Here is a 25,211-nt window from a genome sequence, read left to right on the forward strand (position 1 = left end):
CAGTGGGAGTATGAATTGTAGTAATAGCACGCTTCACTGTCGCCATCTCTAGCTTTGATAACATCCACAGTGCACGAGGTAAAAAAACACGCCCATTTGGTCTCTCTTGTGGCAAGCTTCACGCATCCTCCCTGTGGTACGTAGATCCTCCCTTATGCCTACGGAATCTCATGTCCCATTCAAATGCTCCCAAATGGTAGATGCCACATTCTTGAATATATGCATGGGATCAAGCAGGTGATTGATCTTGAGGTGGGACCAATATGGTAAATGATAAAAGATGGAGTATCTAAACAAAATAAAGTGTTAGCGGGCAATCTTTATTTCCATCCAATATAGCACACAATAGTTACAAACCCTTACCGGCTCATGCCAAGTGGTGTAGGAGTCGTGGAACCGTCCCAAATTCTCATCCAATCTCTCGTGGTGAGTGATTGTGGGAGGACTTCATTCCAAGGGGCAACATATCTAGGATGATCAGGTGGGAGAAATCGATGGTGATTCTCATAGATGACCTTATTCAATGCGTCTGCGCGTGAGGCAACTAGCGAAGGACCACAAATAGGACATGCATGGTAACCCGATGTAGTGAGACCTGAACAATAGATGCAATTAAGAGTTGAAGGTGGGTTTAGGGTACCACATCCTTTGCCTATTCATAATTAGAAGTGCAATGCTTACCTAAACACTCGCCATAGCCTAGGAAGTCATGCATCGTCCACATCAAGACTGCTTTGCAGTTGAAGTCTCGTGACGAGGGAGGCCTGCTCACATCATGCACCTCGATACCTCTCCAAAGTATCTCTAGCTCATCAATCAAAGGCTCCAAATAAACATCAGGATTTCTGACTTTATGTTTCCCTGGAATTAGAAGGGACAGCATAACATGTCCTTTCTTAATAGCCGTAGAGGGTGGAAGATTATAATTTACCAATATCACTGGCCATACACTGTAAGAGGTGCTTTTGAGACCAAATGGGTTCACACCGTCCATACCCAATCCAAGTCTCAAGCTCCTAGGTTCTTCCTTGAAGCTTGGCCATGTGTCTTCAATATGCTTCCATGCAAGAGAGTCCGCGGGAGTTCTCTACTTGCCATCGATTGATCAATGGGAGGAATGCCATGACATGAGCTCTGTAATAGATTTGCACTTGAACATATGTTGGATGCGAGGGATTATGGGAAAATGTTGCAGAACCTTACGAGGCACGTCCAAAGTTTTGAGATCTACTCTATATCTTGCCTCTCCATAAGTAGGACACTCTCTTGCATCCTTATGTAGTCCACGAAACAAAACGCAATCATTGACACATGCATGGATGCTCGGGGGGGTCACTTAGTGTAATATGTCTATATCACATGCGTTCAAGGGTTCTTTTCTAAATCCCTATGTAACCTATTTGTAGTATTTCCTAGTATCCCCTCTGTAAATTTTGGGAAAATTTATAAATCCCCTTCTGTAAGTATATTTATTTTCCTAGAGGAATTTTAAAAGTCCTTATGTGAGTCATACACTACTACTTTTGGAGTCCCTTTAGGTAGGATGAGATATTTAGAATGCAAGATCTCTACATCACCTGCATTATTTGAATCTACACACAAAAAATTGAGGTACCGACTGCAATAATGGGCAATGCACAAGTTTAAGATGGGTTTGTGTCTTGATGATGCCATAAGGCAAGAGAAACAAAGAATAAAGACTATTGTGCAAAAATTAAGAGGAACAAATATCAAACAAGACAAATCATGTGTGCCATACACCAAGAGCAAAGAATTGTGCAAAGTCACTTGAAACACGTAAAGAACTCAAGAAACAACCTTTATAAAAATACTACATGAAAGATTGGGAGCTTTTATAAATGCTTTATATCTTTCCATTTTTTACAAAACCATATGTATGGGTGTTTCAGCTAGGAGAAGGGATGATAGATTAGCCAATTTTACAAAGCATTCAATGACGATATATAATATTTATTTCTTGCCAAATACAAACATCTACTAAGTCATATCAAACCATGGTATTAAAACCATAGAGGCTACATTCATACAACATCTTGTTGTACCCGATGCCAAAATAGCATTTTCAAACTTGCTTAGTGGCATTCATATAAACAAAAGTACCCAGGCGGTTGCAAATCATCCACTTCTGTGATTCAAGATCCTGTAAAAAAATAATTTAAAAAATCCATCAAGACAAATCAAACTAAACTCAGCGCATAGTAATAATCATAATAAAGCTTTTATCATATTAGAAAGATTACAAAGAAGCCCCTACCAAGTGCGTTTAATGCCCCTTTACAAAGTCATTGAATACATTCCAATCATTCTCATCTAAAGTATACTTATTGCTATTACCCTCATAGGTGAGGTTTGCCAAAGCAATTACGCTCTCAATATTTATCATGTCAAGGTCTGTAAGGTCATATGTGAAGCATCTTGAACCTTTTGCCTTTTGATACCACCCAAGCTGGACTTCTACTCCAAAAGGTCTATCTGAAAGGTTGAACCCTCTTTTATATTCCACATACCCCCCACCAACCTTTCTTCTCATTTTTTGAACTTGTCCAAGGTACCATATAGCTTGTGTTTTCTTTTTTTGCAAAGATCTTGGATTGCATTTCCTTTTGCTTTTCCTTGTTTTGTGTTCTTCATGAAATAATACGGCACAATCAGAACCTATTCCAAAATGGTTCTCATTTGATGTAGCAAGAGGTATATCTTCCTTAGAGTAGTATACTCCTTGGCGAACCCTTGTGAGTCTATCTTTAGAGAGTGTGGGATTTCCATTAAGTTGGCTTACCAATGTGGACTTGAAGAGAGTTTTACCATCAATGGTAACAACTAGGCTCACTGCTTCTTGTTCATCTAGGAGAGAATCCACCACATGTCTGATTTCAGTTATGGAGGCATCGTTGTCATTATCATCTATTTCTGACACATGATCTGCTTGACATTGGTCTTCTTCTTCAGAATCAGATTCTTGTGAATATGCATCTGCAAATCCATTTGACCAAGGTTCCATCCACCACTTCATATTCTCACCCTTTGGCTTCATATGCAAACTTTCACACCTTTCTTGAGCACTTTTTAGTCCCTTCTTCAATGCTTCGATGATTTTATCATCAGTTGACACACACTCATAGTCCCCTAGATTCGCTTCTCGCATGTTCTCTTTGAGATTCAATTCTCTCCAGACATGTTCTTGCTTCTTATGTGCCCTTGTAAATAGAGAACTATCCCCTTTGCATTCAAAGTGTGCAAGCCTATTCATACTACCTGCACTATGTAGCATATCCATCAAGTCATAAGCGCGTTCTTGTCCCACCATGCTTCCAATCTTGCTGAAGAAGATTTCAACTGCATCTGAACCTATAAGATGTAAAGGACACCTTAGGCTTGAACAAAATTCTCTAAAGTACTTGATCAGTAGGACCACAAAATGGCATGAGAGTTGCACATCTAAGAAAGCTTCCTTAGTTATGAAGTTTCTATTCAACGTATAGTTGGCATGATGAACAATCCAAGACCTCCAAATTTGAAAGAAAAAAGAGACTTTGCCCGCAAGATAGACTCGATAAACAAGATTCAAATGTGGAGATAAGAAGATGTCGATGTAGTCTCCAGCAATTTCAAGATAAGCTTGTGTTCCTAGCATGCTCCTCTCTTTTCTATGAATTCCATTGTTTGCCAATTCTCCCAAGCACCATTGCACTTGTCTACTGCATATTCTTTGAGCTTCAGCCCAATTTTGGCGGTCATCTCGCCTAATGTCTCCCTCCCTTAGCATATTGTTGTTGATAGAAAAAGCATCATACACAATAATGACATGATTTATGGTGATCCAAACATTGCCAATAGAAAATTGACGCTTAGGCTTGTCAAGAACATTGACTAACTTTTTTCCATTATGTACAAAATCTTGATCATGCAGCCCAAAAACTTGATTTTCTAAAACTTTTGCTGAGAGAGGCCATCCATCCCATTTTATCCCAAATCTACTACCTCTTTTATCTAGATAATCGGAGATCATCAATGTTCTTCGCCGACTATCACCATCAGATGCATGTGCAATAATTGGACCAACCGTGGTCTTTAGCTTCTCATTCCATAAGTTTAAAATAGCATCCCCACTACAAGGCATAGGCCATTTTTCGAAGGAAATACCGACGCTTTTTACATTAAATTTTTTTTTTTTCACGGGCGCAAAGGTCGCTAAAAGCATTGGAAAAGGAGCGTCGCTATAAACCGTCGCTATATAGCGATGCTGTTAATCGTCGCTATATAGCGACGATGCAAACGTCACTATATAGCGACACTGTTAATCGTCGCTATATAGCGACACTGGTAAACGTCGCTATATAGCGACGATTAACAGAAGTTAAAAAGAAGGTTTAGTGGGGCTAAACAGGGCTTCCTTTTGGCCCTGTTTAGCCCCACTAATCCTTTTTTTTTTTTGTAATTACAAAAGAAAGTTTTTAATAACAAAACTTCCCTTGCTTGCAGGGTGATACAAAATTGTTCTTGTGAAATGATGAGGGAAAAATGCATATACATATACAACAGTGTTTGTAACAAAATTACCCTGTGAAAGGGCGATACAAAATCGCTCAAACGAGCGGACATACAAAATGCTACTATCACTACTCATCCGAATCCGAATCATCTTCGTCTTGTTGGCCTCTTCCTTGGTCCTCGACACCTGCATCTTCTCCCTCGTCCTCGGCACCTGCGTCCGATCCTTGCCCCTGTTGATCGCTCGCCTCCGATGATGGGACGCTTGAGCTTTGACCCTAAGAGTGAACCATATAAATCAAAAATTAGATTGGAACTTAAATTAAAAAGTGAGATTACAAGTAGGAGTAAACTTATACCGTGCGAGCAGCCACCTCAACCCAATCGACTGTCGCTCCCATTGCCTCTTGCTCAATGAACCACGGCTTTGTTCCTATCCGAAATGCGTGCCGCGTCTCTGCATCCGTAGGAAGACGACCCATCGCAGCTTGCTGTGGATCCAATTTACGAGAGTTAGAGTTAGCTAAAGTGCATGTAATATGTAAGTAAAACAAATAGAACAATACATTTAATGGGAAGAAGTAGACTTACCACGGTTGCCTCGAACGCATACCGTCCGCCTGCACCAAAGTGGGAAGTACCTACGACGTCCAGCCGTCTCTTTGCAGCCCTCCTCTGACCCTTAAACATTTTGGGATGGTCCCTATGCTGCTTCTTGAAGTACTTCCAATCAGCTTTGTCTGCCCAACTAGGTTTAGTCAACCCCTTTGTAATGGAAGTACGCAAGGTTGATCTATGATGCTTTAGGACCAAACCCATGCGCTCGAGCATATAATTGTCATTAAACTCCACATTTGGCGGATTAGGGTATCTTTGTTTTAACTCATCGATCACCGCCTGCTTCTTTTGGGCATCTTGATACCGCCAATCGGTATTTATGCCGCTCTTGAAGTGATGACTCATCAACCTCCTCATGGCGGCCATCACTGCTTTGCCCTTTTTATCTTCTATTATCTCTCCGGCAGATGTGATTTGATAGGAGAGATCCCCTGATGAGTAAGGGGGACTGACGGTAGCAGAGTATGAAGGAGTGGAAGCTGTGCGACCGCTTCCGGATCGAGGAGTAGCAGTGGGAGTAGGAGAGGGAAAGGGACCTGACTGATACTGTGTCTCCGGACCAAGTGGAGACCTAAAGGAGCATGAGTGTGCTGACTCGTCTACATCTCCTAAGTCAGCACAACATGAGCCGCCCGTCCTACTCTTCCTTCCCTTGCAGAAGGCATGTGCAGGTGATGATCCCGCGGTCGAAGGGGCGCGAGGGGATGGCTGGGCAGTACGTCCACCCGTCCGTGTAGGGGAAGGAATTACGGAGGTCCTCTGAGAGAGCAGAGAGAAGAATCTCGTTGCCTCCTCATCGCTCATATGCGCTACAAACTCGTCGGGAGTCCTGACAAAGCCATGCGCGGCTAGCAAAGTAGTTCCCCGAGGGGTAGTCGCAGTGCTACGTGGAAGAGAGGTCGGACCAAGGGTAGTGGCAGTGCTAGGATCGAGAGGAGACGGACCAAGGGTAGTCCTCGGGGTAGTCGCCTGAGAGGAATCAAAGTCCTCTGGACCATATAGATCGTGAGCTCTCCTCCTACGAGGCTGTCCGTACTCGTCGGATGAGTGGCGTGATCCCATGTCTAACATAGACACAAACACGAAAATAGAAAACAAAAAAACAAACATAAGCATTCTCATAGGCATAGGCATAGGCAAGAAGAAAGAAGAGGGAAAGGAAAGGAAAGAGGGAAAGGAAAGAGGGAAAGAAGATGGAAAGGAAAGAAAAGAATGAGAATGAGGAAATAGAGAATGAGAGAAGGGGGAAATAGAGAAGGGGAAAGAGATGAGGGAAAATAGAGAAGGAGAGAAGGGGGAAATGAGAGAAGGGGGAAATAGAGTGGGAAATAGAGAATGAGCTTATGTGAAAATAGAGAATGAGCTTATGCTTCTCTCATTCTCTATTTCCGCATAAGCTCACGCATAAGCATGAGCTTATGCGGAAACTTAAGCATAAGCTCATGCTCATGCATGAGCATAAGCATGAGCTTATGCTCATGCTTATGCTTAAGCATAGGCATAGGAAATAGAGAAGGAGCTTATGCGAAAATAGAGAATGAGTTTCCGCATAAGCTTCTCTCATTCTCTATTTCCGCATAAGCTCATGCATAAGCATGAGCTTATGCGGAAACTTGAGCATAAGCTCATGCTCATGCATGAGCATAAGCATGAGCTTATGCTTATGCTTATGCGGAAAGCATAGGCATCGGAAATAGAGAAGGAGCTTATGCGGAAATAGAGAATGAGCTTATGCTTCTCTCATTCTCTATTTCCGCATAAGCTCACGCATAAGCATGAGCTTATGCGGAAACTTAAGCATAAGCTCATGCTCATGCATGAGCATAAGCATGAGCTTATGCTTATGCTTATGCTTAAGCATAGGCATCAGAAATAGAGAAGGAGCTTATGCGGAAATAGAGAATGAGTTTCCGCATAAGCTTCTCTCATTCTCTATTTCCACATAAGCATGAGCTTATGCGGAAACTTGAGCATAAGCTCATGCTCATGCATGAGCATAAGCATGAGCTTATGCTTATGCTTATGCGGAAAGCATAGGCATCGGAAATAGAGAAGGAGCTTATGCGGAAATAGAGAATGAGCTTATGCTTCTCTCATTCTCTATTTCTGCATAAGCATGAGCTTATGCGGAAACTTAAGCATAAGCTCATGCTCATGCATGAGCATAAGCATGAGCTTATGCTTATGCTTATGCTTAAGCATAGGCATCGGAAATAGAGAAGGAGCTTATGCGGAAATAGAGAATGAGTTTCCGCATAAGCTTCTCTCATTCTCTATTTCCGCATAAGCATGAGCTTATGCGGAAACTTGAGCATAAGCATGAGCTTATGCTTATGCTTATGCGGAAAGCATAGGCATCGGAAATAGAGAAGGAGCTTATGCGGAAACTTGAGCATAAGCATGAGCTTATGCTTATGCTTATGCGGAAAGCATAGGCATCGGAAATAGAGAAGGAGCTTATGCGGAAATATAGAATGAGCTTATGCTTCTCTCATTCTCTATTTCCGCATAAGCTCACGCATAAGCAATTTCCGCATAAGCTCATGCTCATGCATGAGCATAAGCTCATGCTTATGCTCATGCGTAAAAAGAGAAGGAGCTTATGCATAAAAAAGAGAAAGAGGAGCTTACGCGGAAAAAGAGAAGGAGCTTATATGGAAATAGAGAATGACAGAAGCATAAGCTTCTCTCATTCTCTATTTCCGCATAAGCTCATGCATAAGCATAAGCTTATGCGGAAACATGAGCATAAGCTCATGCTTATGCTCATGCATAAAAAGAGAAGGAGCTTATGCATAAAAAAGAGAAAGAGGAGCTTACACGGAAAAAGAGAAGGAGCTTATGCAGAAATAGAGAATGAGAGAAGCATAAGCTTCTCTCATTCTCTATTTCCGCATAAGCTCATGCATAAGCATGAGCTTATGCGGAAACATGAGCATAAGCTCATGCTCATGCATGAGCATAAACATGAGCTTATGCTCATGCGGAAAAAGAGAAGGAGCTTATGCATAAAAAGAGAAGGAGGAGCTTATGCGGAAAAAGAGAAGGAGCTTATGCAGAAATAGAGAATGAGAGAAGCATAAGCATAAGCATAAGCTCCTTCTCATGCATGAGCATAAGCATGAGCTTATGCTTATGCTTATGCTTAAGCTTAAGCATAAGCATAAGCATAATCTCCGCATAAGCTCCTTCTCTTTTTCCGCATAAGCATAATCATCTCTCATTCTCTATTTCCGCATAAGCTTATGCGGAAACTTAAGCATAAGCTCATGCTCATGCATGAGCATAAGCATGAGCTTATGCTTATGCTTATGCTTAAGCATAAGCATAAGCATAAGCTCATGCTTATGCTCATGCGGAAAAAGAGAAGGAGCTTATGCATAAAAAGAGAAAGAGGAGCTTATGCGGAAAAAGAGAAGGAGCTTATGCGGAAATAGAGAATGAGAGAAGCATAAGCATCTCTCATTCTCTATTTCCGCATAAGCTCATGCATAAGCATAAGCTTATGCGGAAACTTAAGCATAAGCTCACGCTCATGCATGAGCATAAGCTCATGCAGAAAAAGAGAAGGAGCTTATGCATAAAAAGAGAAAGAGGAGCTTATGCGGAAAAAGAGAAGGAGCTTATGCGGAAATAGAGAATGAGAGAAGCATAAGCATCTCTCATTCTCTATTTCCGCATAAGCTCATGCATAAGCATAAGCTTATGCGGAAACTTAAGCATAAGCTCATGCTCATGCATGAGCATAAGCATGAGCTTATGCTTATGCTCATGCGGAAAAAGAGAAGGAGCTTATGCATGAAAAGAGAAAGAGGAGCTTATGCGGAAAAAGAGAAGGAGCTTATGCGGAAATAGAGAATGAGAGAAGCTTCTCTCATTCTCTATTTCCGCATAAGCTCATGCATAAGCATGAGCTTATGCGGAAACATGAGCATAAGCTCATGCTCATGCATGAGCATAAGCATGAGCTTATGCTCATGCGGAAAAAGAGAAGGAGCTTATGCATAAAAAGAGAAAGAGGAGCTTATGCGGAAAAAGAGAAGGAGCTTATGCGGAAATAGAGAATGAGAGAAGCATAAGCATCTCTCATTCTCTATTTCCGCATAAGCTCACGCATAAGCATAAGCTCATGCGGAAACTTAAGCATAAGCTCATGCTCATGCATGAGCATAAGCATGAGCTTATGCTTATGCTTATGGATAGCATAAGCATAAGCTCATGCTTATGCTCATGCGGAAAAAGAGAAGGAGCTTATGCATAAAAAGAGAAAGAGGAGCTTATGCAGAAAAAGATCTTATGCGGAAAAGGAGCTTATGCGGAAAAAGAGCTTATGCGGAAAAAGAGCTCATGCTTATGCTCATGCTCATGTTGGAGCTTATGCGGAAAAAGAGCTTATGCGAATGAGAGAAGCATAAGCATAAGAGAAGAGGGAAAAAAGAGAAGGGGGAAAAAGGAGAAAAAGAGAAGGGGGAAGAAGGAAAGAGAGAGAGGGGAAGAGAGGGTTCGTACGGCCATCACTGCAGCTAGCGCTTAAGGCGCTAGCTGCAAGCCAATGCAAATAACAAAAATAATAAATGGAAAGAAGAGGAAGCACTTACCTGTAAAAGTATGTCCCGCTCGGTGTAGTGGACTGGCCCTACAAAAGAGAGAAAACAACCCATTTTTTCAAATAAGCTGTTAGTGGAAAGAGGAGATTACAAAAGCAACTTCTTGAAAGGAGACGAGGAAAGAGGAGATTGAGGAGACAAGGAAAGGAGGAGATTGAGGAGACAAGGAGAAAGAGAAGGAAGAGATATACAGAAAGAAGAGGTGAGTTTTCTTTCTTTCTTTCTTGAAATCTTGTTCTTTGTTTCAATCCTTTCAAATCAAGCATGAAAACTAGTTTACAGGTTTAGCAATACAAGTAGAAACACTCACAAAACCAAAGCTAACAAACAAACAACCTACATTGCTGAAACAAACTCACCTCTTGAAGAACTTTCTTTTAGGAAACCAAAGAGGAAAAAGGAGAGAGAGGGAGTACAAGAGGTAGGAGAAGGGTGAGGAGTGGAAAATAGAGTGGGAGGTTGCTTGGAATAGTCGTCGAAAATAGGTGGGAGGAGATTTTGGGTTGCTTACTTGAGAGATTAGGAAAGGATTGAGCAAAACGCCGCGCGTTTCGGCGTTTTGGGTTTTAATCCACAGCGTCGCTATATAGCGACGCTTATTCGTCGCTATATAGCGACGTTTTTAATTAAAAAACGTCGCTATATAGCGACGAAACAGAGCATCGCTATATAGCGACGCTTACTGTTCATTTTTTTTATATGGCCTCAAGTGAAGCTCAAACATGCTATGCTTATAATTGTCAATATCTCCTCTTACTATATAGCCTTACTATATAGGATTTTTTGTTTCAATCCTTACTATATAGCGACGTCATTCTTTTTATATGGCCTCAAGAGAAGCTCAAACATGCTATGCTTATAATTGTCAATATCTCCTCTTCATGCTTATGTTGTGATTTTATAAGTGTAGATGGAAGGGACGAGTGGAAGCTCCCGATGATGCGCCAACGCCCGGGAGCACGAAGTGGCTTACGGAGAGGTTATACTGTCATTGCACTCATTGCAAGCGAGAAGTACGACATCAACGTCGTATTATCATGCGCCATTTGCGGATGTATGGGGAGGAGCCGGAACCAGTACCCCCCGTTGGTGTTGCACATGTTGATGGATTATCGGTAAGTCAAAGCTATTTAAGTTCGCAATCTTATTGTATACCAGGAAATAGAAGATCTTATATTTACACAAATGAGCTTATGACAGGATGAGGAGGGTGACGAGGGTACACATATACCTTCTCACTTTCAACAAGACTATAGTCTCCCGGATGACGACGAGGGTATGGTCGACATGATGGATTCCATTTTTAGGGGCACTACATCCCACGTACACGTGATGTCAGAGTCTGAGGTCAAAATGTGAGAGTTGCAATCAACACAATTGTACGAGGGTGCTAGGATGTCTAAACTACGTGCTTGTCTCTCAATCTTGAATCTACAAGTACAGTATGGGTGGTCGGATACAAGTGTCTCGGCCTTAATGAGGTTAGCCCTTGCATTAATTTGACTCATTATTTGGATATTGTTTGTTTTGAGAAGCATCATTTGGATAGTGTGTTTGTCATAGGTTGCTCCAGAAGATGTTGCCTGCACCAAATACCATGCTTGCATCAAGAGATGAAGCGAAAAAGATGCTAACAATGGTGGGTATGGATTATGATACCATCCATGCTTGCCGTAATGATTGTATTCTCTTTCGTCGTGAGCATGGAGATTTGGCTAGTTGTCCAAAGTGTGGGGAACAACGATATAGAGATGACTTGCAAGGTGAGCGGATACCGGTAAAGGTCTTAAGACACTTTCCCATCATTGCAAGAATACAACACATGTTTCGATGCAAATCCATAGCGGAGTTGATGACATGGCATGCATCTCATCGGTCCACTGATCACACATTGAGGATTCCCGCAGATTGTGCAGCTTGGAAGCACATAGATAATCAGTGGCCGGACTTTGCGAGAGAGCCACGCAACTTACATCTTGGGCTAGCCATGGACGGCGTGAATCCTTTCGGGTTACGCTCGACATCTTGGTCGACATGGCCCATAGTCGTGGTGAATTACAATATCCCACCATGGCTAAAAATAAAAAAGGGACACCTCATGCTTGCACTACTTGTGCCAGGAAAGTACAAGGCAAAAAACATGGACGTGTACATGGCACCTTTGATAGAGGAGTTACAGATATTATGGAGAGGAGTGCAGGTCTTTGATATTTCCAGAGCTCCTAGGCATACCAATGATATTTTGGTCAGGGGTATCTTGATGTGGACCATGCATGACTACCCAGGATATGGAGAGTGTGCAGGACGTGGTTATGTCTTTACTAAGGGATTATGCTTTTTTTACTCTCTTTTGCACGCATGTCTTGTACTAACATATTCATGCACGCGTGCAGGACTTGTTACAAGTGGGTACCATGCTTGTCCTGTTTGTGGACCCGCTCTGAAATCGCTTGCACGCTACTCCAAACATATGAGGAAAAATGTTTATGAAGGTCATGCTCGATACCTTCCGCTCGACCATCTCGCACGTGGAGGTCAGCTTGATCCACCACCATCATATTTGAAAGCAAGTGATTGGATTCAAGCTTGGAGGGCGAATGGAGAGGAACCTCCTCCTGGTATGAAGAGGCTATCGATCTTTCACGAGCTTCCTTATTGGGATCAGTTACAAATCAATCATCTCTTGGATCCCATGCATATCTTCAAGAATGTGGGGGCTACCATTTGGGCACACTTGGTTGGTTCCAAGGACTAGAGAGGAGTGCGAGAAGACTTGCGTGCTATGAATAGGATGTCTCGTTTGTGGCCCCAAGTGCATGCTTCAGGAAAAGTTGTCCTCCCGAAAGCAACGTGGATCCTCTCTATGAGGGAGGAGGCAGCGATCAAGGCAGACATTGCCTCTTTTCAAACACCGATAGGGTACATGCGTTGCTTGAAAGGAGCATTTTCAAAGGACAATAAGCTTAGTGACCTCAAGTCCCATGATTGGCACAAGGTCTTACAGGTATTCTAAGTAGAATTATTGTACCGATAATAATGATGCGTTAGCGTAATTATTATTATGTTATATTTTTGACATGATTTCATTGTTGCTTTGATAGTTCATCCTTCCAATTACAATAAAAGGGTGCTTACAAGAAGATGTTAGAAATGCTATATTCAAGATCTGTGGTATTGTGAGGTATGTTTACTATCAAATCGCATTATGTATTTTCTTAATGGACATGTGAGATAGGTGGATATCTCAAATATCTTACATATGCATGGACATGTGAAATAGGTGGATATCTCAAAAAGAGATCTCTATATCGAGCATCGAGAAGGCTAGGGTGGAATCCATCGAAGCCGTATGCTTGCTTGAGAAGCACTTTCCCTCAAGCATTATGACAACTTAAGTCCACTTGCTTGTGCACATAGTTGATGAGGTGGCTATAGCAGGTACCGTTCATAATCGATGGATGTTTTTTCTCGAGCGGTTTATGAAAACTTTAAAGGGGTTTGTAAGACAAAGAGCAAGACCGGAAGCAAGCATGGCAGAGGGATGGCTTGTGCAAGAGTCATTAGTATATATCACAGAGTTTCTTGCATCCACGGATCCTGATATGCCGCAAGCTTGGCACAACAAGGATGATGATCGCATCATTGGCGAGGTCCCCCAAGGAAAAGGGATTGAAAGAAAGATGAGCGAAGAGCAAATTGAGAAATTCAATAAGTTTTGTATCCTCAATAGCCCTGAGATGCAGAAGTGGATTGAGAGATATGAAGTGGCCAAAGCAGAAAGAATAAATGCAAGGACGAGATTTAGAGTAATGTACAGGCGATCACAACCATATCCACGAGATCTGGCTCTTCTCCCTACTCACATGTCACTTGATTGGCTACAACTGGCTGTACGTAAAGCCGAACGTGATGGAGAGACAATAAACGAGCGCGAGCGGGAGTTATCATCTGGATGTATGGTGCATGTAAGTTTCTTATCTCTTGACGTAATTAAGTGATTAATTGTGGCAATATATGCTATAAAATAGGTGCATCTTCATTGTTTTAATGATGCTCTTTTACAGTACAAAAAGTACAGTGCATTATGGTCATATGGACGACATTTTTGCGTGGAACGCATCGATTCAAAGAGAGTCACGTATGATTGTGGAGTCATGGCTAACTTCACACAAGATAGCCAAGCAAGTGCTTCGGATACCAATCTTCTCTCCTCACAGTTGGATTATTGTGGAACCATACGTGACATCTATGAAATTGCTTTCAGACGATTTACTATTTTTATTCTTGATGTAAAATGGTTTAGAACTACTTACAACGGTCCCCATGCGACAGTGAGAAAAGATAGTAGCGGTCTCTTTGCAATAGACTCCACCAAACATTGGACCGATGAAAGTGATACTTTTGTTCTTCCCGAGCACTGTGAGCAGATGCATACTAATGATTTAATTAGTCGAAGCTTTCGTTTTTAAAGTCCATTGATATATATATAATTGACGACATTTGGCACCCATCTTCAATATAGGTGGTTTTTCATCTGGATCGTTCTGATCCAAGATGGTGGTACGTGATTTAAGTTGCACCACGAAGTAAGCAAATTTTTGAAGATCGAGATGTGGATATGGAGATGCCACAACCAATGCCGGATCCAATTGATGAATCTAGCGAAGAAGATGTAGATCACCATATGAGGCAAGAGGAAGATGCGCATAATGACATCGCACGGGAGGGGGATGGAGATCACGATATTGATGAGGAAGACAACAATCATCAAGATCAATCACCACACTTAAGCTTTATTGAAGAAGATGATCAAATACTTTTAGTACGATACTAGAGTTACGATGATGATATAGGAGATCAACTCGGTATAGAGCTGGAGATAGACTTGCTTGGTGCCTTAGACTTGTTGGCTCAAGATTAAACAGTTGATGTAAATGCTCTTATTTGATTTTTCTCATCTCAAACTTGGACATGAATATATGAGCTTCAAAGGCTTGATGTACATGCTCTCATTTTTTAATTCTTTATGAGCTCAAACATGTATGAAAATTTAAAAAATTTTGTCATTGGAAAAAACTAATTTTTAAGGCCTAAAAAAAAAAAAAAACTCTGTAAAAACGTCGCTATAATATTTTGTCTCAGTGTCGCTATATAGCGACTTTAAGAAAGTCGCTATATAGCGACGTTTAAAAGTCGCTATATAGCGACTTTTAAGAAAGTCGCTATATAGCGACTTTTAACAAAAGTCGCTATATAGCGACGATTTGCGAAACCCGATTTTTATACCGACGATTAACGCTAAGCGGGCGCTAATCGTCGGTACATAAACGTCGCAATAGGATGCGTGTGTAGTAGTTCCCATTGCTTGCGAACAAAACTTGCATCAAATCGGCCGCAAGTGCAATGAAGTGCAAGAACCAAGCGTGGGAGTGCATCATGCAATGGATTGGCAAGAAAAACTCTTGCACGTCCACCAATGACAATTTTGAAATGCATCAATAATCTGATCATATCCTTTTTGTCCTTCTCCCACTTTGATCATGCATGTGGTCATGCACTCATGATCATCTACTTTATATCCATCAAAACCTACAAGCATGTCATCCTTTGGATTCCACCTACAAGCAATAATAAGCACAAGCCTGTAAGATCATATGCAATCCTCTTGCATTCAAAAACAAGATTTAGATTATGAAAATAATTTAGAGAAAAAGGAGGTTACCTTATCCGCTTCTTTATTGCAGTTTCATCTTCCACTATGATGAAGGGAATCCTTGACATGATTCCATGCTTTTCTTTTTCTTTTTCATAAATTTCAGTGATTGCATCAAAAAGATATCCATGTATACTAGGTACAAACTGAGTAGCAAGTCTTTGCCCTCGCTTTGTCGTTGATAAAGAAGGCCCATCGAGGTTGGAACTCAAGAAGTCATGTAACCTTGGACCTCCCCACATCCTTGCAACCTCAAATATTGCCTTTGTGTTCTCACTATATCTTTGTCCAGCACTTGACTTGATTATGTTTGTGGCAACATCTTGTAGAAAGTCCCATAAGGCAACTTTACCACCAAACTTTTCCAATCTATGGGCTTCGATTATATTGTTGCAAAATCGTTTTACATCCTTTCGATTGAGAGACTCTATGCTAGCTTCTCTTAAAGTGCAGACTCTTACTGAAAGAATGGCAACCTGAGACTTTGTCCACCATAGTTGCTTAGAAAGGTCTTTTACTCGACTTTTAGCAAAAAGAGTTGCATTTCTAAGCTCACTCTTTGTAAGATAATCTAGCCTTCTTCCACAACTGGTACTCCTATCTCCTCTCTTGTTCTCAACCTTCTCTTCTCTGTACAATCTCATTCTAAAGTCAGCAAGTTTAACTATCCCCTTGCAATGGTGGCATGTAAAGCCTTTAAATGGTTGCCCATCTTGTGAAATGCGTATGCAACTTATGTGACGAAAGCATCCATCCACATGAATATCCGTACATCCATTATTTAACGTCGCCTTAACATGACGCTCTATAAACCAATACTTCTCGCCACATTGATCATCTAAGAAAGGCTTTATCTTGACATACTTGTTACCTACTTTGACCTCATGACTCCAAAGGCCCCAACATAGCAAGTCAAAATTTACAAAAGAAGATTCATTTTCTCTATTAAAACTTGAATCAACAGAGAAAGCACTCGTACTTGGGCTTCTAGTTTTTGTTGAAACCAAGAAGTTGCTAAGAGATCTTTGCTTTGGATCATGCTCCTTATCCTTTCGAGGATGCCCTCGCAAGCCAGTGAGTGCTATCTTTGGATTTTCATCTTTTCTCATGAGCGACTTGATATGAGAGTTTGACTTTGTGTGTTCATTGAGAACCGTGTACAAATCTGATCTTGGAGGACATAAACGCAACCATGCATCATCATATTTGCATCGCACCTTCACCAAGCTTTTGTCCTTAAAATCATGTATTGTAGCTTCAACAACCTCAAAATCCCAACCTATTGAAACGATAGGAGATGAGTAAGAGACTTAATGTAAGAAGATGGCAAATACTAATTGAGGAATAAAGGAACAAATAATACCTTCATTTGTGGACATAAAAGATTTCATCTTCTCTATCGCATCTTCTATCTGTCTTTTTTCATCCTTTGTCGGTTGATGCACTACTTTGGGCATATCTTCTTTTCGTAGTCCTCGAGCAACCATATACTTGAGCTCATGCTTTTTACTTTCTAAGATGTGAAATCTCATGAAGTTAGAGAAGCAATTGTATGCTTCATGCTTGCCTTCTATCAATCCTTTACCATAAAGTTCATTACACTCATGACACCAAATTCGCACATGGGGCACCCCATTGAAGTCCTCAGAATGCAACTCAAACTTATCATCCCTTGACACTACCATTTCCTTTAGCTTTGATCTAACTCTATCACATTCACGTTGCCAAAGTTCAAGAATATTTGGGCTTAGTAATCTACTAGAAAGCTTTGAAGACATGTGCACTTGGTCATCAAGATTTATGTCATCAGCTAGTTGAGTGCAATGTCTTTTACATGGATAAGGAGTTTCCTCTATGCAGCATAGACTTCTCTTGATGTGCACTAAGAGTTGATCATTGATTGTCCATCGTTCCTCTTGCCGTTTGGTTATTGTATATTCATCCTCAACAAACTCAAAGGGTTCCAATAGAAGCTCATCACCTTCAATTTGTTCACGAACATGAGAGAATGTGGGATGACCTGTGTCTCTTGTCACCCTAACAACACCTAATTCCTCCTTATTATCATAGTCAATCACTTGAATCCTGAAAAAAGATGCCATGATAGGAGACCGATGTACTTAAAAATAAAATGAGAACCTTAATTATAACCCCCCCCCACCTGTGTGTGCATGACCTACAAAATTTAGATTGCCAATTTGTGCATGACTGGTGAGTTTAAATTTAATCATTATAATAAAAATTTGTATGCATGACTCATGGGTTTGAGTTTAACCATAATAAACACAAACTCTTCCCAAATTAATACACAAATATAACATTTTGAAAAAAAATAAAAATACATTCTAAGACCCTTTACACTTTATTAAATTCGAATACTATAAACACATATACTAGTATTCAAAATGCAAGAAGTTACAGCACGAAGATAAAAATTTGAGAATTTTAAAAAAATATATTTTATAATACTTTATTAAATTCAAATAGTATATATGCATATACTAGTATTCAAAATGCATTGAAAGAGTAACATTATAGTTTATAAACATAATTGTCCAAGAGTAGCTTTATAATAAAATTGGATTAATAAAACTGAGGCATCATCTCAACTGCAGGCCGCAAACAGGCATGGGGTTGAGTGTTAAATCTTGCTAGTCGATTATTCATCTCGGCCAATGTCATTCTATTTTGTTTTTCCACAAACATATAGTTAGTTGCATTGAAATAAATCTACCGCAACTTGCCACTCCATGCTGACTGTTTTGTGTAATCCTCTTTAAAGTAGTATTCCTTACACTCCTTATAAAAATTAATAACCTCTTTAATCATGTATTATTAGCCGGAAAGGTTTTCGAGACTAGACGCTAGAGGCTACGTATGGCGACGCTCAAAGGCCATAGAGAAAAGGAGATCAAGAGGGCGAAGGGATGTCATAGGAGAGAGTAAGGAATTAGAAGGGGAGGGAAGGAAAAGGGAGACTATGACACAAGGGGAAAGGGAGAGGGGGAAGAGAAGCATGTACATGATAGGAGGAGGAATGTTGAGATGTAGACATCAAGGGAAGAGAGCCATACTTTATTGGAAAGAAGGGAAGAGAGGGAAATATCAAAATGCTAGCTAGGTGGCTTTACAAGAATGAGCGTGTCCCATCAAGGAATTGCCCCTTCCTTTTATAGCCAAAAGAGGGGGTCTCTCCACATTAATGTATCCTCCCACATGCATGGTGTGTGTGGAAAAGTCTCCCATGTGGGCTAGGTGGGTACGCACTCTCAATTGTGTGCGACAACCCTTTGCCTCCATTTTCCACATAAATCAAGCCCCATATCTTAAGTCTATGATACTCCCTTGGTCTCCTTCCAATTTTATAATATGTTCAAACCTCTAGGAGGACAAGTGGAGGGTTGGCACAAGGAATCTTGCCACCTCATCCTACTTTCCCCATTATTTAACTAGCTCTCTTTGTCCTTCTATACCTCCCCCACATGGGCTTATCTCATATGGAGGGTATAACTCAATATAATATCCATCTCCACCTATTTTATATTGCTTCTCCCATGGACTTTGAGCCATAACTCAAATAATGCAGCTTAGGTGGAGGGGTGGCACATGGAGGAGCCATGTCACCTTGCATTTTATAATATTACTATTATGGATTATGTACAACACACCTTATGGGTCCTCTTACATGGAAGGGTGGCACATGGTCATGCCTTGCCACCTCAACCTTGGGCCCTACGCACACCATAGTTTATTATACTATTGCCACATATTCAAACACACATACATATTAATGTCTTTTTCCTTAGACAATTTTCTCCATAACAGTTCCCCCCCCCAGGCAGGGAATGCACAGCATTTCCATGCCTGGGACCATCACGTACAAAGAAAGGCTTGAGGTAACGCTTGTTGATCACCTTCTTGCCATATGGTTCATGCAGCTCGTGAACTTGTACGGACCCATTGCTACGTTCTTTGAGGACTTTGTATGGACCAGCCCACAGTGGCAGAAACTTCTTATCCATTTGGTGGTCCAATCTATTATCAAAGCATAGCACAACATCCCCCTCAGTAAAGTGTCTTTCCCATCCCTTGCGAATCTTAGCATCCAATCGGGCCTTTTGTCGATTCTTTTGGATCTCTGTTTGGTGTAGTGCAAGGCGTCGGGTCTCATCTAACTTCTCAAGTTGTATCAATTTGGCCTCAACATGTTCATCTTCTGTCATCCTCTGTTCCTGTGCCAATCTCAAGGCCGGAATCTCTATCTCTAGTGGTAAAACTGCCTCAGTACCATACACTAACTCAAAAGGAGTGTGACCCGTAGAAGTTTTATGAGTGATGTTGTAAGCCCACACGACTTCTGTGACCTTCTGATCCCATTGGCTCCTGTTCCCTGCGGCCATTTTTCCCATGGTTTTACACAGGAGGCCATTGGTCCGCTCTGTTTGACCCATGGAGGCTGGATAATAGATGCTAGAAGTGTGATGATCAATGCCCATGCGATCCATGAGTAACTCCACTGCTTCATTTAAGAATGGACTCCCATGGTCAGAGACTATCTCCATGGGTGTCCCAAACCTTGTGCAGATACGTTCAAAAATGAAATTTGAAACCGCCTTGCCATTTGCAGCAGAGAGGGCGATAGCTTCAGCCCACTTAGTGACATATTGAGTGGCTACCAAAAGATACTTCTTTTTGCGGGCAGTCATGGGCAAGGGCCCGACAAAATCTATTCCCCACTTCTGAAACGGATGGATGGACATTACTGGGTGATGTTGCCCAGGACGCAAATCCTTCTTACCAAAGAATTGACATGGTTCACAGGTTTTGCAGTACAAAGTGACATCCTTGAACAATGTCGGCCAATAGTATCCAGCATGTAAAATCTTCTTGGCTGTATAGTCGCTGGCATAGTGGCCTCCACAAAATCCATCATGATAATGCTTCAATACCTTAGGCACTTCATCTGCATCAATGGCCCGTCTGAGTACCCCATCCATGCCTTGACGATACAACACCCCATCTAGGAGGGTGTAGTGCCTACTATCTCTGCGGATCTTCTTTCTCTCATAGCTAGTACTTTCTGAAGGAAAGGAGAAAGCAGTCAAAAACTTGTAGATACCACCATACCAAGGATCCCCAACTTCTATGGCTGCTACAAGGGTTACATCAAGGCACTCCTCTAAATCAATCAAAGCATTCTTCAAGTTAGAACAACCCCCTTTTACAATTTTGAAAGAAAAATCATATTCTTGTAGAACTGCCAACCATTTGGCCAACCGGCCCATGGGATTTGGTGATTGAAGAACCTGCTTTGCAAGACCAGTGCCAGTGAGTATAAAGAAGGACTTTCCAGCCACATAATGCTTAAATTTCTCAATGCAAAACACCAAGGACAATGCATGCTTGTCAGCCTCTGAATAGCGTCGCTCAGTGTCGAGCAATTGTCGAGAAGCAAATCGAACGGGGTACATGAACCGATCCTCCCCTTGCTGGAGAAGAATACCTGCCAGAGTGTGCTCACCAAACCCAGGATTGATATAGAAGGTCTTCGACCAGTCTGGATTGCGTAGAATGGGTTCTGAAGCCAGAGCATTCTTGATTTGTGCAAACCCATGATCACAATCTCATCCCAAGAGAAATCAACCCCATCTTTTAATAGCATAGTCATGGGCCGTGTCAAAGCAGCATACTGATCAATGAAGCGGCGATAGTATCCTGCTAGATTGACAAATGAGCGTACCTGACGTTTGGTTGTAGGTGGGGAGAGTTTGAGGATGGCTTCTACCTTCTCGGGGTCAGGCTTGATGCCCGCGGATGAGACAACATGTCCCAATAACCTCCCTTGAGTGGCTCCAATGGTACATTTCTCAGGGTTGAGACTGCCATTTGCATCATTGACCCTTTGGAAGGCCAATCTAAGCTTCATGATGTGCTCCTTACGTGATGAGAATATACAGAAATCATCTAAAAACACCTCCAAGAAATCCCCCAAATAAGGAGCAAACACCATCTGCATAAATCTTTGAAAGGTAGCAGGAGCATTGGTGAGGCCAAATGGCATTACCTTGAATGCAAATGTCCCCCAGGGCGTGGCAAATGTGGTTTTAAGCACATCTTCCTCGGCAATTCTGATTTGATAAAACCCAGAGTAACCATCACAGAAAGTATACATCTCATGACCACTTACCTTCTCAAGAATGAGGTCTTGAAAGGGTAGAGGATGATGATCCCTCTTGGTGGCAGCATTGAGCTTCTTATAGTCGATGCAGACCCGCCACTTGTTGTTTTTCTTTGGGATGACTACCACTGGTGAAACCCATTCAGTATTGTGAACCGGAACAATAAACTCAGCCTCTACAAGCTTCTGCAACTTTGAGCGCAAAGCGTCGGTCTGTAGGGGCCCTAATCTCCGATACTTCTGAGCCACAGGCTTGGCATCAGGCTTCAGCTCTATCTTGTGCTCTATGGTAGTGACATGGCGAAGGTGGTGGTAGCTAGTTGCAAAGAGGTCAGGGAAATCTTTGAACATTTCAAGAAACTCATCTTTCTCACCTGGAGTGAGGTCTGGAGAAAGCATTTATTCGAGTTGTTGAGGACTAGCTGTTATCTTTTCTGCAGGGGGTAGGGTCGGAGACATCCCCATCATGTAGACTTCCTCCTCTGAGAATTCCTCCCCCCCGTCTGATTCTTCCATGGACTCGAAAACTGAAGATGAGAGAGTATCACTGTCATGCTCCTCTTCTTCTTCCGGTTCCATGGCACCAGGTTGCACTGGGATCTTCTTCTTCGAAGCACCAAAAGACATGTGTCCTGTCTTCCAATAGCTGACAGCATCACTCTTTCTCAACCATGGTCTCCCGAGTATGGCTGGGTAACTTCTGCCTGTATCTTTAATGTCCACTACATAGAAATTGACACTGGTGGTCAATCCATTGACAGTGATGGGCAAGTCCTCAATGACTCCCATGGTGGAGAGTCGTCGACCATCTGCTACCTTGATTCGAGTGGAGGAACGCCTTGTACATTTCAAATTCAATTTCTTCATGATGCGGGGCACCATGATATTACATGCAGCTCCCCCATCAACACACACATTTTTGACACGGCAATTATCTATGATGACATCTACTGTGTGTGGGTGCCGATCAATTTCTTCAGAGATAGAAGATACCTCTCGTACCTTACCCTTTTTCTTGCTCTTCCTTGTTGAGAGACCTTGCTGCAGCTCACGTCTCACCTTAGGACTTAATGCTATTAGTTGAGGGAGTGTGATGCTCAAAGACCGATGAGCAAGGTCCTGAACGACCGAATAGTCCTCTTGCCCTGAGCCGATGGGAAAATCCGAGGGTGACCACTTACTCCTGCGAGATCTTTTAGTCTTCTCGGTTGGTGGGTCTGCCATCTCAGCATCTGAGGGCTTTGAGAAGGACACCTTCTTCCTGGGGCGGCCCGGTCCACGGTTTGGAGAGGGGTCCGAGGTAGCACGACTTCTTTTCCCGAGATCAAGGATCTCCACATCAGAATCCTCCATGCCCGACTCACTTAGAAGATTCATCCTTGGAATATTGGGGCATTCTGTGCGATAATGACCCTTCTGGTGGCACTCGTAGCATACAACATTAGCACGATCTCTTGGAGGGCGGTTGGCTTGATTTCTGATGCCCACCATCTCAAGCCGAAGATCATTCAGGGCCTTGGCTAGGTCATTGACTCCAGGTTCTGTTGCAAGGGGGGGCCTCTTTAGTTGGAGGGGCCACGGGAGTAGAGAGGAGGGGAGCTCGTGGGCGAGGCTGGGGAAATCTTCGAGGCGGAGGATGAGGATATCCACCTTATTGAGGGTAAGCATCTAAGGGAGGACCATACATTTGAGGTGGAGGCGGTGGATACATCCCTGATGAGGGGTGGGGGTATGCCCCTGAGTTAGACCCCCCAGGTTGTTGTTGCAGGAATTGAGGGGGTTGCGGAGGGACAATCATCTTCTTTGAAGCGGGATCAGACTGAACTTTATCAAACTTTTGAGCAATCTCATGTGCTAGCACCATAGATTCTGGATTCTCCCATTTAAGCTTGAGGCGGAATTCATCACTCGCTCCTGCTACAAGGTAGCCCAGCACATGCTGAGTCATTCCAGCTCGAAACCCGGCATTGTCCTCCTGTGTGGCAATCAAACGGTCCAGGAGCACGGCCGCTCGATCCACATATCGACGCACCGTCTCACCTTCTGACTGCTTCAAATTTTCCACCTGCAGGTACACATTCTCCGGCTCTTCTTCTTTGCCGAAATACTCAATCATTGCTGCTGTCAACCTTGGCCAGCTTTGGCGAACATCTTCGGCTTGCTTCTCATACCACACTTGAGCCAAACCTTCTAGAAATGTGGGAAGAACCAATAGCCATCTGTCTTTAGTAAGAAAGTTGAGAGAAACACAACGGCGCTTGAAAGCCACAAGATACTCATTTGGATTTTCTTCTACCCATCCACAAAACACGGGAATGTCAGCCATGCTTGGAAGATGGAAAAGAGGGGCTTATCTATGGAAGAACAATAGTAAGAGGAAGCTTGAACTGAAAATTGGGTGAAGATACATCCAAAAAGCACACATAGGCAGGGTAGGGTGTGACTGGTGTAGTGTGAAATATTACACGAGAAGAATCTTCAGCATAGAATAGCTCATAGACAATCTTAAAAGGACCAATCCTCATGATATCACATTGATCATTACACGCGAGGATTAGAGGTGCGGCGTTGCATGAGGTTGTTCATCAAGGCAAACAAGAATGCCATGACAAAGGTTAGCAATTGGAGAGCTTGCACATCACCTTCAGCTTCTTCTAGTTCTTGTAGTCGCCATTCTATTTCTTCAAGGGGTGTGCGGTCTGGCATCCTTCTTTTGAGCAATGTCCTTGAGAACCCGCCTGATGATCTTTCGAAGTCGGTGAACTCGTATCAAGTATGCCCAACACTTAGTTTCATGATGACCACAACCTTTGCATTCCTTACACACAATCACCCTCCTTCGTGGCTTGCGGCTTTGTTGGGGTGGCGCTTCCACTCGCGTCATGCGTGATTGAAATACAAGCTTCATGTGCCAAGAAATCAGCAACAAGATTTCGAGCTCGAGGGATATGCTGAATTTTTACCTCTTCAAATTGGTTGCAAAGTTCCAAGGCTTGTTGATGTCGTGGAACCAAGCCTTTGCTCCGCACCTTCCACCTTCCACTAACTTGTTCACACACTAGTTGAGAATCTCCTTGCACCTCCAATTGCTTGGCATGATGTTCTTGTGCCTTTTGTAGCCCAAAAATGAGCACCGAGTACTCAGCTTGATTGCAAGTACTTGCGGGCGAAGACTTGCTGTAACAAAACTCCTCACCACCCGGTGAAGTGAGCTTCACACCCACACCTGCCGCCTTGGTCGAAGGTTTGTAAGCTCCATCAAATTGAAGAATCCAAGATGTCATCACACCAAGACGAGAATTCGGACATCCCAAGTTTCTCGGTAGTCCAAGATAGGTAGGAGGAGAGGGTGGGGAGAATTCAACACTTGAGCCAAACGTTCAGCACCAAACAAACTTGCAATTCTTTGTTGATAGTTTATCTTAAGCCCAAAAAGAATTACAATTTGAAGCTCGAAATGAGGCACAAAAGGCTGATTAGGTACAAATGGATTCCTTGGCCGAAACATTACCAACCATAGCCGAGGCCTAGAAACCTTTGTAATGAGATTGTAAATAAACCATTTAGGACGAGCTTTTCCACA

Source organism: Dipteris shenzhenensis, chromosome 28 (genome assembly GCF_047967505.1).
Source record: "Dipteris shenzhenensis isolate YYH24624 ecotype China chromosome 28, Dip_SZ_1.0, whole genome shotgun sequence".
Lineage (NCBI taxonomy): Eukaryota > Viridiplantae > Streptophyta > Polypodiopsida > Gleicheniales > Dipteridaceae > Dipteris > Dipteris shenzhenensis.